This window comes from Amaranthus tricolor, chromosome 7, assembly GCF_026212465.1.
Source record: "Amaranthus tricolor cultivar Red isolate AtriRed21 chromosome 7, ASM2621246v1, whole genome shotgun sequence".
In the NCBI taxonomy this organism is placed as follows: domain Eukaryota; kingdom Viridiplantae; phylum Streptophyta; class Magnoliopsida; order Caryophyllales; family Amaranthaceae; genus Amaranthus; species Amaranthus tricolor.
The window spans coordinates 18,151,880-18,171,906 of record NC_080053.1 but is presented as its reverse complement, the minus strand read 5'-3'; the positions used below and the strand labels follow the sequence as shown (position 1 = coordinate 18,171,906).

General features: G+C 31.2%; 1 pseudogene; it reads left to right on the top strand.

Annotated features, from left to right (window-relative positions):
• Positions 1 to 5,444: 5,444 nt before the first annotated feature.
• On the top strand, positions 5,445 to 5,945 carry LOC130817886 (putative 4-hydroxy-4-methyl-2-oxoglutarate aldolase 2; annotated as a pseudogene).
• Positions 5,946 to 20,027: the final 14,082 nt, after the last annotated feature.

Sequence of the window (20,027 nt, the reverse complement as noted above, 5' to 3'; positions counted from 1 at the left end):
TGTTTCGTTGGCTTTTAGAAAAATGCTCCTATGAAGTGCTAATATCAATTGTTTCCACTCTTTGGGCCATTTGGTTTGTTCGCAATCGTAAAATCTTTAAAGGTGGCTCCATTGATTTCAAAGCAAATGTTGCTAGCTTTGCTAATGTCTTCCACGATTACACCTCTTATGCAGCTAAGGTTTTTACGAGTGCCAGACAATTGGATAGTACAACTCTCAATAGATGGTATCCTCCTAATGACGGCTAGATTAAGTTGAATGTAGATGCTAATGTGGGTGCCAATGGAGATAGAGGTCTGGGAGTGGTGGCGAGGGATAGCTCCTGTCAATTACTAATGGCTAGTGTTTGTAGAGTTAAGGCCTTCTGGACACCGGAGTTATGTGAACTTGAAGCCGCTGTTTATGGTGTTGAATTGGCTATTCGTATGGGCTACTCTCATATTATTCTTGAAGGGGACAATGCTATAGTCTTCAATGGAATTGGTAAACAAGCTACGGGGTTAGCTCCATCTTTTGTTCTTTTTGATAAAATTAACACTCTTACGACTTTTTTTGGGGGTTTTAAATGTAATCTAGTGGGAAGGAATGGTAATACGACAACTCACCTTGTAGCTCGCAGGAACTTGGGTTTGGTTGGAGATTTTGTTTACATGTCTCATTTTTCCCAAAGTCTTGATACTGTGGTTGATCTCAATTTAATATAATTTTCTAGTAACTACCCAAAAAAAATTCCTCAAAATCACAATAGCATACTGATTCACAATTCACAATTTAGATTTTAGCGTTTTGACCGGTGCAATGGAAACAGACAGTGGAGGCAAGCTTGTGTAGCAGTTGATCGGCAGGTATGACCGCCCGCCGGCGTCCTCTATCGTGGGTGGGGTGGGTTGCGTTAGTTTTAAGGTTTGGAATGCCCGTTAGTAGATTCGTCTATGACCATACACACTCTCGATTAGCTTCATATAAAGCTATAAGTTCTGCATAATTTAAGGATGTAGCTGTTACAGATTTCCAAGATATTCCGATTCCCACATATGTAAATACATATTCAGTTTGTGACTAGACCTTATGTGGGTCAGATTAGTATTCTGCATCAACATATCCTATAAGTATGACATTATTCCTTAACTGGTAGAATAATATAAGATTTGTAGTTCCTCTAAGTATTGAAATAGATGTTTTTTCCCATTCAAATGTCTTCTCGTCGGTGCATTACTTTATTTAGCTAACAAGTTTACAGAAAATACTATATCAAGTCTTGTATTATTCGCTGAGTATATTAAAAGCACTAGTGACACTCAAGTATGGCACTTTAGCGCTTAAAATTTTTTTATTTTCTTCTCGTGGGCGGAATGGGTCATCCTTTTTGTTTAGTGATCGGACTACCATTGTGAAACTTAGTGGATGAGCCTTGTCCATGTAAAAACGTTTTAAAACTTTCTTGGTGTAATTGTCGTTGTTGACAAATATTCCACTTATCAAATGGTCAATTTGTAGTCCAAGGGAAAATTATTTATTTTTTCAAATCCTTCATCTCAAATTTCTCATCAAATATTTAGCTATTGTTTTAATTTCTCTAAGAGTTCGAGCCAGAAGTAGAGGAAATGAAAAGAAAGTATTAATAGTCGCTTAAAAAAAGGAAAGATGTAGGGGAAAGAAAAAGAAATAAATGGTTGGTAGAGGAAAAAGGTGACCACTATTCTCTAGGGGGTGGTGGAGAAAGTCGTTTGTGCAATGGTAGGGAGAGTATTGGAGATCGGGTGATTTATATTTTTAATTATTTTTTTAAAAAAATCTTCCTAAGTTATTCACTAATAATATGAATAAGTTATTATAAACATAATAAATATACTAAATCAAAAATTTTAAATTAATATAAAGAAAATATATAAAAAAATAAATTAAAATTTACATTTTTTTAATTTAAATACTGTTTTTAGAATAATAAATAAATTGAACATAATAAAATAAATTTTTAAAAATGAAATATAACTAATTTAAAAATGAATATACTCCTAGTAAAAATGAACTAAAACTTATTAAAAAAATAAAATTTGATTAAAAAATAAATAAATAAGTTACTTAGGTTAAAGTATGAAAAAAGTTAATTCAAAAGATGAGCCACGTGTACAATCACCACCCACCATGTGTGCACACCTGTACAACCACGTCTGAGACCATATGTTTATGTCTCCAATATGTAATAGCATGTTGGATGAAGCTAAAATACAATGTTTGTTTGACCTAATAAACCTCGTTGACCGACAATTAGTCTATCTCATGTAAATTTCCACCCATTTTGCTATACTTCTAAATTTGATAATGAGGGCAACAACTATCTAAATCTACTTTAAAGATTTTGTATATGGATTAAAATTATGCTTTGCTGGCTCGAAGAAAAGAAGTGAAAAGAAATCAGCAAGTAAAAGTGCAGAATGAGGCAGCTAACAGATGATTTCATCAAGACAAGTTGTGGGGATTATTAGAGAATGCTATAAGAGTCTAAATTCACAAAATAAATGGAATATTAAAAAAGAAACCAAAGACAAAAGGATGATGTACTAAAATGAAGAAATTTGCTAAAATATTAAGCAATAAATCAAACTCTCGACTTTAAGCTCACATAAAATTTTATTTTCTATTCTACGGAGCTCATAGGATTATTAACATTATTAATAATGTTCTTTAAAATAAGAATTGCTAACAAAAAAGAACTCGAACTTTTGCATAAAAAAAATTAGAACTGTTGACATTATCGTTGTTTTATAGGGTATAATTTTTTTTATGTTACAATGCAAGCGTGAATAAAATAAAAAATCATTATAATTCCACATAAAGGTGGATTCTAAGGTGAAAATTTCTACTACCTATCCTTTCCAATTTGCTCTTTTGGCTAAACAATGTTTGATCAAATTGGGCAAATTTTGAGGAAAACCAATCAGAATATTGTTATTTGATCAAATAAGGAAACACAAGACGTTTACTCATTCTGTATCTTTTTTGGGTAATTGAATTGGATTCTTGTAATTAATGGTGGTATTGTTTTATTCTTTTAGTAGTAGGAGCAATTTTTTATGGGTTTTTGTTTTCTCTGATTTGTTATGTAACAACTAACATTATGATTTAAGTACTTTTGATGTATCCATATATATTCCCTATTTCTTATCTGGGATTTGGAGTATCTTAATATGGTGTAGCATGATCATAAAATTTATTAGGGATGTGAATTGATAGCTCTGATCATAAAATTAACAAAATTCCAATTTGGTGTAGCATGATTGAAAGTTATGTGAAAGTGTTTCCAATTTATTAAGGTATGTGAATTGATAGCTCTGATTGAAGAATTAACAAATTATCATATCATTTGTTTAGTTTTTGGCTAGTAGAGAATCGGGTCTTAGCTTAGTTGAGTATGTATCATTTTCTGGATGAGAAACTTGAGGTCGAATCTCGTTACCCCTTCGAATAACCCTCCCCTTATTACCTCAAACTACGGTATTCCAAAAATTAGGAGTTCTTGGCTAGTAGAAAGTTGATATAGCAACAACATTGTCAAATCTGTATATTCATAGTGTAAAAATGCGGTAGCATCACAATCGCGGTAACAGTACAATAATGCGGTAACAGGAGTGATGCGGTAAACACTAGTCCTAAAGATTGGTCGAAACCATAAGATATCCCTTAACACGACCCATAACGCGATTGTTTTACATCTTTACAATGCGGGTATCGGTTCGTTTTTTTGAAAACCTTTTCCAATGTAGCTAACTACCAACATGATGCAATGCAGCCTTGTTTACACACTATGGCCATAATGCCAAAAACACGGTGGCGAAAGGTTGTACACGATTAAAAAGTATATCCTAAGGTTGCTAAGTAATGAGCTTATAGGCTCTAATTTTGTAAAAAATTGTTTGTTGATAGTGATAACCGATGTCGATTTGCAAATTAATGTACGATACATGAATACTAAACCTCTAAAGTGGTTTGTAGATTGAATTTAGCGGTTTGCTATCCATGTGTCTTGATATTGATTTACAATGTACTACAAGTCACAAGATACATAAACAGTAAACCCGTTGTTTCTCTTTTGTTTGCCCTATTTACTTTCATAAACTGATGATTCATAGTAAGCTAGATCAATGTATGGATTCTGTTTACTACTATGTATAAAAAGTTCTACATGATGAAATTGGTGCAATTTTCCACGCCTCCTTCGTAGGCACGATATGCACTTTATAATATGTTTTCTTCAGTTTAACAATTAGGTGAAGAGAAGTAGGCCTCTTGTGTTTAGTACTACTTCTAGCATTTTCACTATTTAAGATTGGTTGCCTATTCTGCTGCACCACGTGTTTTAATCATGAAGGAAACCTATTAACCCGAGGGCCGAGGCTCATTTCTTTCCATTCATTTGCAAAGTACGAAATTGTGGTTGTAAATAAGTGGATATTTTCAATAAATAGGTTATTAGACTTTTCCTAGACTCTCTTATATGCTATTATTGGGAGGGGTTAAGAAAAACTGTTCATATCCCTATTTCTTATGTTTTACGAAATAAAGAGTTTACTATTGTAGTCGGATTGAGGGTCAAGTAGAATTAATCTCTTTTAAGGTTGTATGCATCCTTTAACATCTCGTTATTTTCCTTTGTGAGCTTTATATTAAACGCCTATGGCCCTGTAGTTATTTTTATGATAATGTAGAAAAATACAGCTTCTGGTAGCTTAGATCTTGATGGCAACGGTTTGCAATAGTTTGTACGTTTAGTTCAAGGTCGACCTTATCACTTGTTAGATCATAGTTTTGTGATTTTATCATTCAAAAAAGAAAAATATAAGTAAATGTATTGCAGGTTAGTAGACTAACAAAGTAGCAATTTACCTTTTAGGGGGTGTTTGGTATGTGTTTTTAAAGGTTACTGTTATCTAGTGTTTGTTTTGGCTTTTGGGAAACTGTTTATATTACTTTATGGTAGCATATCACCTTGTTTTGTTACCTCTTTTTTTTTGCGGTAATATATACATTACCTTTAAATGTTGAGGGAGATAGTCCATTGCCTGATGATGAAGTATGATATTCCCTTTTGCAATCAACTAATATTCCCCATTTTCGTTTGTCTCTCTCTTTCTTTCCTCTTATGGAGTTTTATGGTTAATACTTATTCATTGTGTTACTTTATTCATACCAAACAAGTTATTATCTTACGGATTACACCGAAATTGGCCCCTTATGTATGTTGGGCCTTGGGCAGCGACACTCTTTTCCTACCCCAGGAACGGCCCTGAGACTAACATTGTAACGTTTAGAGAGATAGAGAGAGATCGGTCTTTTCTCATAGTGTTACATCGAATGGTATCTATAATTTTTACGTTGAATGGTATCTGTAACTTGACTTACATGATCCCTTACTTGCATATGATATGCTCACAGTTCCATAAAACATGGCTATGGTGGCAACTGCTGAAGTCTGTGATGCTAACTCACAGCTAATACAAAGTGGTGAATTGTGGGCCCTACAACCGATCTTTCAGGTATATGGGCGACGACAAGTGTTCAGTGGACCCATAGTTACCCTCAAAGTATTTGATGACAATGTGTTGATCCGAGAGTTTCTCGAGGAAAGAGGCAGCGGTAGGGTTCTTGTTGTGGATGGTGGAGGGAGCTTGCGATGTGCGATATTGGGAGGCAATCCGGTGTAGCAGGCTCAGAACAATGGATGGTCAGGAATAGTTGTGAATGGGTGCATCAGGGATGTCGATGAGATCAACGGATGTGATATAGCGGTCAGAGCGTTAGGGTCTCATCCGATGAAAGCCAACAAGAAAGGCGTAGGGGAGAAGCATGTACCAATTACGATCGCTGGAACACGAATTTGTGATTGTGAATGGCTTTATGCAGATACTGATGGAATTCTGGTTTCTAGATCTGAACTTTCTGTTTGATCATATGTTGTGAGCAGTTTCATCATTATTGGTTCAAGAAATATGTTTCATCACTTGATTGTATGTTTACTTTTATTGTTTTTGGAGTTTTGGGTCTATATACAAGCCTATAATGTGCCATTGTAAGAGGTTTTCAATAATGAAATGTTTACGTAGCCTGGTTATATACAAGCCTGGTAGGCTTGTAGTTATAGGTCACTAGTCTTGAACCATTGGTCTAGACCCAGTTTCGATCCTAATTAAAGAGTTCGAGTCTTCTTTTATTGAATTCTACGAGTTCAGGTCGAATTTGGATCTTTTAGGTTAGGGTCTGGGTATTGGACTAAGTCTAAGTTTTATAGATATAGATCTGACCCTTAGAGTCCAAAATTAAAATAAAGAAATTTTACTCATTGTAAATTTATTACATAACTTGATCACACAATTTGGTTTAATTAGAGCTAATTTTGACTCTAATTTAAGAGTTTGGGTCTTCTATTTATAAACCTACAAGTTCGGGTTGAATTTGGATCTTCTTTGTTAGATTTTGGGTTTGGGTTTTAGTCTAACTTTATGTTTTATAGATATAAATCCGACCTTTAGAGTCAAAATTTCATGTAAGGAAATTTAACTCTTGGTAAATTAATCACATAACTTAATAGCTTGATGCTCTAAAAAAATGCATCGCACCACTCGGTATTAATCATACAACTTATTAAAATAGTTGTCAAATCACACATGACACTTTTTTAATAAGGTTGTCCAAATGACAAAATATTTGAGGTTTGAACATATTCAAGTGATAGTAAATATTGTAGATTCGACCTTTATGCTACAAGGAAAAAAATTATTGCATGCCCAAAAATAAGTAACTAGCAAAAAATAATAGCATCAAATATTCTTATTCTTATTTCGTAATTTTTCAATCATACAACTCAAAGAGTTGTCAAATTCCACATGACACTCTTTTAATAAAGTCGTCCAAATGACAAAATATTTGAAAATATGAAATAGACAAGTAAAATTATCAAAAAAAGCATACATTAAGCTATATTTCAACTTATTTTCAAATATAAGCGCTTAATTTCCAAACCTGAGGTATTGGTTCTATTCGCACTTACTAACTGCGAACAAAGGGTTTGATTCAAAAAAAAGCCAAAAGAGCTATTCGCACTTATTAATTGCGAACAAAGCTGTTGACTTTTTTTGACCAAATATCCTGTTCGCAGTTACTAACTGCAAACAGCTTAGTTGACTTTTTTTGACCAGTTTGCCTCTGTTCGCAGTTACTAACTGTGAACAGAACCGAATCTAAGCTCTAGAATGAAGGCGCTTACATTTGGAAATAAGTTGAAATATAGCTTAATGTATATTTTTTTAATAATTTTACTTGTCTATTTCAAAAATTCAAAATATTTGAGGTTTGATGATGTCCAATTGTTAGTAATTATTACAGGTTGGACCTTAATGTTACAGGAAATTATCATGGTACGATTTGATTTTGATAGAAAACCAAACCGTAAATCAAACTTTTATCCCCTGCGTAAAATTGATGAAAAAGTTGTAGAATTTTAATCATTTGTTTAAGCAAAGAATTTATCAACATAAATAATTGTAAACTAATGTGATTTTTGACTTAAATATATTTGATGTTTATATTTGTTTTTAAATATTTTTATTAAGTCATACACGTAAAACTGAGTCCATGTTCACATTCATTGGTCTATTACCAAATAGTTATAACAATAATATATCGATTATTTATTACATTCTAAAAAACTTAAACTTAATAACAGTGATATAATTACAATTTTATTCAAAAATCAAATTCTAATATATGTAAGAGTAAATTTTATTCTGATGACTTAAAATTTGGAGAAATTTCAGAGAGGTGGCATGAGGTTTATAAAATTTCAAATAGGTTGCTTGTAACTCTAAAATTAGATGAAATACTATTTTGAATACGGGAAAATGTACTTCACAAATTTCTCCCCACATTTAATTATTCTTTTAATGGGTGAAAGTCAATTTTAACCTTGAGATCATGCAAGCATCAGCTATAATACTAAACTAATATAGCTTAAGTAAACATTTCGAGAGAGCATTTCTAAAAGACTAAATATACTTGTGTCATTATAAAAATAAGTACTCAACATCATATTGATTAAAGAACTTGCTAAGAGTCTTCTCAATAATCTATTTAGAAAAGTACATATTAAACTTTAAAGTTGCATCCATTTCAATGGTGGACACATAAAAACAGTAGGCCAAAACTTATGTTTTATAATCTTTCTGTAACTTGATTTCCTATTCCAAAGCCATTACTAGATTTCGACTAGTCACCTCTTGGACGAGTGAAGGTAAGATACTGCAAAGCTCCAGCCAAGCAACGGTATAAAGTGGGATCATGATAGGGGAGGTAGCATCAGCATAGAGTTTAGCGGATGTAGTGACGGGAGTGGGACATGCCGGCTTTGTCAAGAATTTCATCAGATTTAACCATTGGATCAAACTTGTATAAGCTCCATAATTCAAAAGGAATCAATGCCCTAAAATCATACGAAATATATCCCATTACTCTATGGAAATATATCCCTGAAACCAATACAAGTTATTTGCATTTGGGTTTCTAGTGATCCTCTCACAAGTATGTTCATTGGATAAGGTCTTGATCTGTATCTGCTAATCTAGATGCATGAATTCTAAAAGAACACTTCCTGGGAGGCTTCACTTTAGCTTTCTTCTTATATCTACCATTTAAAGTGGTATATGAATGTCTACTTTGCTGCTCATTTGATATGATTTCTTTCCCAAAACATGTATTTTTTACCTTGCTTGAGTTATACTCCTGGTAAACTTCACAATCTTCTTGAATGTAGTAATCTCGTATAGCCTCTAAAAACTGCTCCTTGGTATAAAACAACAATCCTACTTCCAAATGCACCTTATCGTTTGTGTCATATTCAAAATATTTGCCCTTCAAGTAATTAGGGTCTTGTCCTTCTTCGTCACTGTCTGTGGTGCATCCAACATCCCATTGTTTGTTATCATAACCATCACTAAAGTCACTAACTGAAATATCATTATCATCTTTGATTTGCTCTAACGAATGTACCCATTAATCATCAGTAGATATATTGGCATCGTTAGGCATATAATCAGAGTCATCACTTTGGGTGTACTCCACAGCCTCATTATACTCTGTCCTTAAATCATTTATATATTCCATCTCAAGATTGTATTCCATATTAGAAATTGTACCAAATTCAGCTTGTCCATTAAATGGCTTATGCAACCTATTTTTGGGAACAAGTATTTCATTTCAAATTATGAATTTTAATTATGAAATCATAAATGAAGAATTTGAGAATGACAAGGTTTGGATAGTCATTTTCAAATCCTCAATTTTAACTACTTTAAAAGTAATGATGAAATTTGATTCAAATCCAAATTTGAAAATTTTTGATTTGCCAAACAATAGATTTGAGTCATTTTCAAATTTTTAAATGAAATCATTGTTCCCAAACATAGCACAATGGAGATTGGGATATCATTGGGTGGTGTTGGGGTAAGCTCCAAACTACAATGTAATATTTCTGCTTGATGAGATTCAAATGACTGTTATGGATATTGTACATATGAATTTGAATTCTGAGCATAATTGTGCAATAGAGACTCAACATCACCATCCTCGACCTTTAATTTGATTCGAATAGTATAAGAAAATTGATTAAACATTGCTAATAAAGTATGATCACTGTTAATCTCAACTTTTTCATTTGAATGAGGAATTGTTCACCAAAAATTTTACTCCTTTATGGAATTACCGCAAGTCCACGGATCGTTGCACTAACCGGGTTTTGTTTACGAGAAAACAAGGTTATGCGTATTTATACTTGCGTATTAGTCTGATAGAAAAAAGGGTTGTTGAATGCACTAATCAAAAAGATATGTGGAAGTAAATAAGAGGTTAACAATCAATGACAAAAAGGGGTAGGGTTAACTAGCTCATGATGACTTTTCGATGGCGATACGCTAGCTTCTTAAGGGTCTTTAAAGAGTAGCGAAATGCACTAAGAAGAGCAATCCGATCCTTGATCGGGCTTGGGATTGCCTCCAAGCTCTTCACCATCCTCACTCTCGTGAGTGAAGATGAAGATCGCGGGCTATAAATTATCTACTACTTGCTCATCCTTCCCTACTCTCGTAGGTGAAGGATAAAGGCCTTAGATGAGAGGGTGGATGCAAGGTTCAATCTCCATTGATCCCTCACATCCGATTCTATCCATTGAGCAAGGATTAGACTACTCAAAATCCGACTCTCATTGGTATATTAGAAGTAACCATGACAATCTTAACCAATGAGTAGAATAACCCCTCATCTAAGCATTAATCAACCAAAATCAACTAGAGTTTCATCATCATCAAGCCATCACAAGGGTTGAGCTAACTCCAACCCTAGAAAACTACTCACTACTCATTCTATTGCTTAAAGACATTATAATGGGTAATATGACAAGATATTGAATAACCAACAAACACAAAAATCCAAATATTAAAGCTATTGAGCAACAATGGTGAAAACTACAAACAAGCATAAAAACAAAAGTAAACTATCAATAACAATTAAGAAGTATTAGAAGGTACCTACAAAATATGGGAGCAATTGGAGAACAAAATAAAAAAACCCAGAAAAATATTAAAGCTTAAACCTTTAACAATGGAGGTTGATGAAGAAGAGAAGCCCCAGCTAGCAATAAATCAATGTATTGAACAACCATATAACTAAAATAAACTTTGATTGAAGTAATTTTTTTTGTGATTTTCAATGTTGATTGTAGAAGATAAAACCTAAGGTTTAAGAACAAAGACGAAGAAAGAACTAAAAAGCATACAATTATTCTTTCAAAATAAGCTAGTACAAGTAGTAAAGGTAATATATTCTCATATTACAAAACCTCTCCCTTATATAGTAGTGCTCAAGGGTCGTCAAGAGAGCAGCTAAGCCAAAAAGCCCATCTTTGAAGAGGGAACGACCATGGTTGTTCAACTTTCTGATCTCCTCTTTTCAAGTTGTTGGTCAAGTTTTAGGAAACGAGTGGTTGTTCTTTTGGGAACGACCATGGTCGTTCAACTTTCTGATCTCCACTCTTCAAGTTGTTGTTGAAGGTTGAGGGAACGGGTAGTTGTTCCCTTGAGAACTATCGGTCGTTCTCTTGGGAACAGGTGGTCGTTCCCTTAGGAACGGTTTATCGTTCCCTTTTCTGATCTTCATTCTACAACTTGTGGCTCAAGGTTAGGGAACGAGTGGTCGTTCCCTTTGAAACGGGTGGTCGTTCTACTTTCTGATCTTACACAATAAAGAACGGGTGGTCTTTCTCTTGCTAAAATCTTGTTTTCTTCCTTGTCTTGGCTTGGATTCTACTTTTCATGCTCGGGTCGTTCTCATTCCTCCCTCGAGACCTTCGAACTTTTGGAACTACCATCCCTAGCATGCTTTTGGCTCGGAAATATGTGCAAAACCCGCAAAGACATGGGCAAACACATGCTACCCTTGAAGAGGGTGTAAATCCAACAAAAAGACATATATATATATATATATATATATATATATATATATATATATATATATATATATATATATATATATATATATGAATAAAAATCGAGTGCAAACAAGCCATAATAAGCTACAAGGCAAGAGCAAATTAAGGGTTTATCAGGAACCAAAGTAGAATACTTTTGCATTCACCGGCACAGGTATACTCCATCTCTTAGCTTCTCTACAAATATCTCCTAGTAAGTCTAACATTTGATCTTCATCTTTATCGACACCCCTTATAGTGTATTTGTAAGTGTTATAGTCAATTATATGATCAAAGACTCCCTATTTTAACAAGCAAAAAAATAGTGATCATGTAATCATAATAGAAAAGTTGAACCAAAAAGAATTATAAATTTGTTGATGTAGCTGTACAGGAAATTTAACATGAATAAAGGAAAAAATTGCAATTATTTGATAAATAAATCAAATATTAGAAAGAACATAATTACCTCTTTTGTTGGTGGGATTCTTCCCTAAGCTTGTTTAGGTGGCATGATTGTAGACTTTGAAAAAAAGTTGAAATTCAATAAAGGAAAAAACTTTTTGTGGAGCAAGGAAACTGATATTATTAACCTAGAAATTAAATAAATGTAGTGTAGAAATTTAAGAAACAATGATTTCTTTGATAATCTTTTTCCCTAATTTTTCAAGGTTAAAATTGACTTTTACCCATTAGAAGAAATTTATTTAAGGTGAGGGCAAATTTACAATTTTCATTTTCTGGTAACTAAAACATTGTTTTACCCAAGTTATGGGGTTACAAGCCACCTATGTGAAATTATGTAAACCTTAGGTCATCTCTCTGAAATTTGCTAAACTTTAAGCCATCGGAGTGAAATATGTAAATATTAAGAAATCCGTGCATTGCATGGAGTTTTATACTAGCATTAAATATTTATCAATTTTCATAAAAGAGGTGTTTTGGTGAAAGCTAATAATCATTGGTTTATTAGATGTATATAGAACGTTTGATGGTTAGTATTTGTTTATAATGTTCTTTAGTTGACATGATCGTATGTCCATTTATTCACCAAACTTGTTGGTTTACTTTTGAATTTTTTTTCGGTGAAGTTATGAGCTAGCATTACATGACTAGGTTGAATCACCTCATTAACATAATACAATCCGCTCGTTTAGTACCATGCCAAATAATCTTCCTCGTATGAACATCATGCACAATACAACTTTCAAAAAATATTAAAGCAATACAATTAAGTTCTTTGGTCAATTAACAAACAATTGGTCTTTGACACGACCGTCTCAGTATGAGACGACCCATCTTCCTCCCAAGCCCTATTCCATTTTCAGTTAAAAAAAAGGAAAAAGAAAAATATAATAACTGCAATATTTAAAAGAGCAATTCACGAAAATAATTTTAAAACCGCAAAAACTTCAATCTCGACATTTAGAAAATCAAATCAAAAGAGTTGCACATTTAATTCTTCACAAATCTCTGTGAATCATTAAGAAACTATCAAGAAAATTAATATTTCATCTGTAAAACTCCAAACATCTCTCTAATGGAGGTTTTAATGAGTAGATTCGACATGAAAATGACTTTACAAATATTACGAAGAGATGCAGACAAAATTGAAAGTAATATTATGAAATATAGTATATAAACATATTTATGTTCAATTGATATGTAAAATCATAATCTACTGTTAAAAAGAATTACGGGTTGATAATGAACAAATAATGGTGGTTTATAACGTTGATGGTGAAATAGAAGAAGATAATGTCGTAATTCAAATGATTGATACATGTATGTCACAAAAACAATATTATCAATTCTATTATTATAGTATTCAATTGTATGCATATAGTATTCAATAAATTTTTGTTATTATATGTTGAAAAATGAATTAATCATAAGATTTCAAAATGTCAATTTAAATATCACAAATTTACTTATAAGACATTCAATTTGAACTAAATGCATTGCAATATTTCAATTCAATACGAATATTTATTTCCAAATCGATAATCGAAGATTATAAGTTAAAAATTGAGTTAGATTATAAAACATCAATTGTCAATTTAAATGTCATATATTTACTATTGACATGTTAAATTGGAACTAAATGATTTACAATTGTAAATTTATATGACATAATATAACTTTAATTTAACATATTCAATTTGAACTAAATTCTTTACAATATCTTTATAGACTTTGAATGGATATGCTTATACCAAGATTAAATTATCAAATGTCTATTTATACTATTCGATTTGTACCTTGTATTATTCAATTCGTTCAATAATTTTTTTTTCAAATATAACGAGTGAAATAGAATGCTTGCAATCTGATTGTTTGACTAAAAATAGAGAGTTTGACACCACTGAGCCATTTGAGGGAATGAGGGCAAGCAGTTGGAAATAATTTGAATTATTGTATCATGGTCATGTAAGAGCAACAGGGTTTAGTTTTCGAAATTTCACTGTCAGGAAAATAGATGGTGTTGCACATGAGCGGTGCTTCGTTTGTTCTAAAGATGGAGTTACAGGGATAAAAATCAAAGAAAATGAATGGAAAAATGACAAGAGAAAGCTAGTTCTGGCTAAAAGATGTGGTTGTGATGCACATGAAAGGTTTAAACTGGATATATACAATGGTGACGTCTTTGTAAAACAACATGTTGTATCACATAACCATACGTTAACGAGAATGGAACGACAATACTTGCAAAGATCTAAGAGGATAACAACTTTAAAAGAAACAATGAAGGATTTGAAGATGCACATATAAGACCTACTACAACGTACAAATATTTGGCAAAGCATGCTGGTGGAGTTAAGTGTGTAGGACATACTTTAAGAGACCATCTAAATTATGTCAACAAATTAAGAATGAAGGGAATTGAGGGTGGGGATGCTCATCAAGCAACTGATAATGTGGGTACATAAACACAATGAATTCTATTGGAGTATGAAACTTGATGACGATGCAAAACTTGTGGAACTATTTTGGTGCGATTCTTTAATGACAGGAGATTTTAGACCTTATGGACATGTCATTTTTGATACAATATATTGTATAAACAAATACAACTTGATATGTGCACCGATAGTTGGAGTAAATAACCACTGTAACACTACAATGTTTGGATGTGCGTTCATAGCAAATAAGAAAGTTGAATCATCTATTTGGGTTCTTGAGCAGTTTAAAGAGGCAATAAAAGGAAAAAGTCCTGTATTAATTTTCACATATTAAGACACATCAATCGCAAAAGCAATCGAAGAAGTATTTTCAAAAATTAATTATTGTGCTAAAGTATTCAATTCAAATCAGAAAAACAATCAATCAATTAATTGTTTATTGAATGGTAATAAATGTCAATTCTACTGTTACCTTATAAATCTTATAGTTCAAGATCACTTGTAGGTTTATCCATTCTCAAAGCACTCGCTATGTTTATGGCACAAATTGAAAAATACAATTTCACACTATGAAGCACTGAAGTCAGATGCAAACTTCAAAGATTCTTTTACTAAATGTTTAATGGGGAGTAGTAATCCAACGAAATTCCAAGCATGTTGGGAAAAAATGGTTGATAAATCTATATGACTATAATTAAAACAAAAACACTGACATCATTATTACCCCAAACTTATGAGGTGTCACCTGATGGAGTATTGTTTTGCCTCCAATATAGGATGATGATGTCATCCTATTGTATAATGGAATTGTATTTTCCATTAGTATTGATTAATATTGATTAAGCCTAATAAATATTATCATAATCAATGCATTGAAATTGGTTAATTTTCTCAACAATGTCTAAATGCATTGTTATTGATTTATATAATCCAAATATGTAAATGCACTATGAAAATTGTTTAATGAAATCAACCTTTCAATAATCTACCTAATGTATCTGATTCAAAAAAAAAAATAACCAATTTCAATAATGGTGTGATGTATATCTATCTCTTAACTATATACGTAAAAATGTAATCAACAATATTGAAGACTATATTATTATTAAATGAATAATTGGAAAATATACATAAATATTTATCATTATCCTTTGAGTAACAATGCAAAAGCTGATGGCTACTTGACATTTTATTTTTACAATACAAAGTAAAATAATGTAGGACATAATAATAAATCTATACATTTTATTTTATAGTTTATCTTTTGCTTAGAAAAATGACAACTAACATATAATTGTATTGAAGAGATAACACCCCTCAATGGGATAATGATTATCAAAATTAGAATAATAAGATTGTGGAAGCCACCAAGTTATGATGATCCAAGTGTGGATGGTAGTATTGAGATGGTTTATTAGATGAAAAGGTATGTTTTGTTGATTTATATTGGATCTTTGAAAAATACCTAGATACTAACATTTTGTAGTGGATCTAATTTAAACTAAATGAATTTGTATATAGAGGTAAGAGAAGAGATAAAATATTGAATGAAGATTAAAGGTCAAACAAAGAAAATGAATATTTGCATTTGTAATGAAAGAAAACAACTTCATTTTGGCAATCATATGATATTTGCTATAATTTTATACTTTAAATTTCTTTTATTATTTATTTTTTGGAAATTTCACGTGATAACTCTAAGGTTTTGGGTTTTCCACGTGGTAAATAAATCTTTTTAAAAATCTACGCGGAACCCTAAGGTTGCCAAAATGTACCACCGTGACCTTTTTGCACCAAAAACGTTAGAAACGCTAAACTCAAAGCTTGAAGGCTGCTGAACCAACAGAACAAATTGTGTCCAGTTGGGGCTCGAAATTTTTCAAAATTTCCAAAATTCAAGAAGAAATTACTAACCTTTTCTAGCATTTGTGGTTATGATTGAATGCCATTAAAATCTGATAATGCTGAAGACTTAATGTTTTCTAACGTTTTTGGTGCGAAAAGGTCACAGTGGTACATTTTGGCAAACCTCAGAGTTACCGCGTGGATTTTTTAAAAAGATTTGGTTACTACGTGAAAAATCTAAAACCTCAGTTTACCATATGAAATTTTCCTATATTTTTTAAATAGACACAATTACTTTAAGTGTTTTTTTATTCATAAATTCTTAATTGAGACGCACTCACGGTGAACCCCATCTCTATTGAGTTGTTGGTCATTATACACTTTTATCTTAAACATGATTACTACTCTTGTGAGAGAACATCTTTTAGTGAGACAACTTCAAAATGAGAGTTCATATTATGATTTTGTTATAAATTTGGATTAGTTCGGTATTTAGCACATATGTGGGAGACGCTTGATAATGAGACAATCTCATAAATAATTGTGTGTAACATTAAAGTGACCACTTATATTTTTAATTGATATTTTTTATTTAGGTCAATTATAATATTAAAATATCAATTACAATCTTATAGTGATCATTAAGATAAGTGAGCTAATTATATGGATCCGTCTCAACATTGAGATAGTCTCATACAAGACAAACGATTTTTAGTTTTATATTTGCATTGTTATTTAAATTATTTTTTCTATATAAATGTTATATCATCATTAAAATATTTCATTCAATTTAATATTGTAATATATGCTCAAAACAATTTATTAATATTAGAATCTATTTTTAACATAGTGCTATGCTTACTTAATAAATATAAAAATTATATCAAAAAATAACATTATTTAACATCATACATAACTTATAAATTAGTATTAAAATTAAAAATGAATTAAATATTAGCTATTATATGTAATTATTAATTCATTGAAAATCAATGACCAATAATTACAATTTATTTTCTTTGTTTTTTTTCAAAAAATAAAAAACAATAAAATAAAAAAAAAATTTAAGTGACAAAGTAAAAACAAATCAAGCTTATATAGGTGGTTTAATATACTATACAATTTAAGGGACAAATGGTGCACTGTATTGAGTAAGGATTTCTTTTCGACTGGAATATTATCTTCACAACGAAGTGAATGCACAAACAATGCAATCGGATTTGAAGCAACAAAAAACATTAGTCTATATCAATTCTTCAAAATATTCCAAAAAATTATTGTAAGATGGAGAGGAAGGGAGATAGTAATAGAGTTATACTGTGCAACAACTACACCAACGTCTGTATTTAGGCTTACTGGTTTACTATGCATCAGAGGTGTACACTTAACCCTATTCAGAGACTTTGAACATGAGTTTAAGATGACTATAGACTATAGTCATCTTCAATTGAACAAGTTATAAACATGGGAAATGAAAAGATATACATGTATGTTTTATAAACTTATTCTTGTATTAGTGTAATTATTATTATTATTATTATTATTATTATTATTATTATTATTATTATTATTATTATTAGTCTTTTAGTGTATCATTAGTATAATATTAGTTGTATAGTATACTATTATTCGTATTAGTCGTCTAATTTATTATTATTATTATTATTATTATTATTATTATTATTAGTTGTATTAGTGTATAATTAGTCATATTAGTATATTATTAGTTGTATTATTATTAGTTATATAAGTATACTACTACTCCTATTAGTGCATTATTAGTAATTTATTAGTTATTTAGTCGTATTACTTATTATTATTATTATTATTATTATTATTATTATTATTATTATATTATTATTATTATTATTATTATTATTATTATTATTATTATTATTATTATTATTATTATTATTATTATTATTATTATATTATTATTATTATTATTATTATTATTATTATTATTATTATTATTATTATTATTATTATTATTATTATTATTATTAAATGTAGTATTAGTCGTAACTATTAGTCTTAGTGTAGTATTAGTATGTAATTAGTCGTATTAGTATTAATATATTATTAGTTGTATTAGTATATAATGAGTTGTATTAGTGTATATTAATAGGTTATTAGTATATAATTAGTCATATTAATTATTATTAGTCGTATTAATGCATTATTTATATATTATTAGTCGTATTAGTGTAGTATAAGTATCTAATCACTAGTGGAAAAAACGTTTTTTGCTGCGGTTATTTTGCCACTATTTGCTGCGGTTTTGGCCCCCAGCAATAGTGATAGCAGCAAATGTCCTTTTTTAAATGCTGCGGTTCAAAACCGCAGCAAATAAGGGCATTATTTGCTGCGGTCATGGGCAAAAACCGCAGCAAATAAGGAGGGTTATTTGCTGCGGTCAGGGGCAAAACCGCAGCAAATAAGTGTGCATTATTTGCTGCGGTTTTGCCCCTGACCGCAGCAAATAACTCTATTTTTTTTTCTTTTTTCGTTTTATACTCATAATAATCCAATAATAATGTACATTGTAATAACAATGATTAATCCAATAATAAATCAAATGATAATCACAAATAATCACCAAAAATCTCTTTGTAATAATAATCCAATATTAATAATATGTACGTACATATATATATAATATACATTAAAGTTATATAGTAATTAAAATCTATACACAGAACCAATTGGAGCTTAGTGACCAGCAACACCACCTCTCCCAAACAGGTAATCGGAAAAGTCATCCACGCTTACAGAATCTTTGGTGCTTGGTGTACTACACGTGCCCTCTTCTGAGTAGCTGAACAAGGAGGAGACCTCACTTGATGAATCCACCCTTGACTGACGCTGCATCACCAAAAGATCAACACCAACATCTGAACCACTATGCCTGATCTTAGGCATTCCATATTTCTGGGAATGACCAGCAGAACCAGCTGCAAAATTCATCACACCAAGCTTGCCATCATAAAAACTCCTGACAGATGATGGCATTCTTAGAGTGTTCCTGCAGTAAATAGTTTCGAGATAAGTGTGCTTCCACCAAAAATAGTCTCAATTAGAAAACTATCGGATGCTTGAATATTCAAAGAGACAAATGCCACAATTCCACACAAACCATAGTTGTACTACTAGAACCATAAGCGAGTTATACACAAATGACTATTTACTTGTAAGCATTCTCTTTTCTGTTTTTTGCTTTTCCTCTAAGAAATTTCATTGAGTTCCTAATGCCCTCCCTCTACTTCTACATAAAAATAATATAGAATCAGGTTAAATTAAATACATCCTAAACATGGTGGAATTTTAAGTAGTGAATGAGCAAATTAATGTCTACTTTGTTCATTACATTTGTGTTCCAATAAAACTAACGAGAAAGCTCTCATTCTCATGCATGGTAAATCCAACAGAAGGTTAGATTACAAAGTTTGTTTCTCTTCCTCATCCTATTATGGCAAGTCCAGATAAAAAGCAGTAAAAGCAAACAATATCAGTACTGTTTATTTTACCATAACTAAGCTAAATTTTTCTAACATATCTTGTGGGAAGAAGTAATTTCAAAAATTGTATCTTCCATATCTAAAAGCATCACCAAGCTATGAATATTAAAAATAAAGTTAACACTTCAATTAGATTTGAGCATTTGCAATTATGAATGAAATTTCATAAATATAGTGCAAGAAAATACAAACCAGCATCAAAAAATCCACAAAATAAAGGAAGAGCACAAAACCAATTTGTTGGAAGGTTAA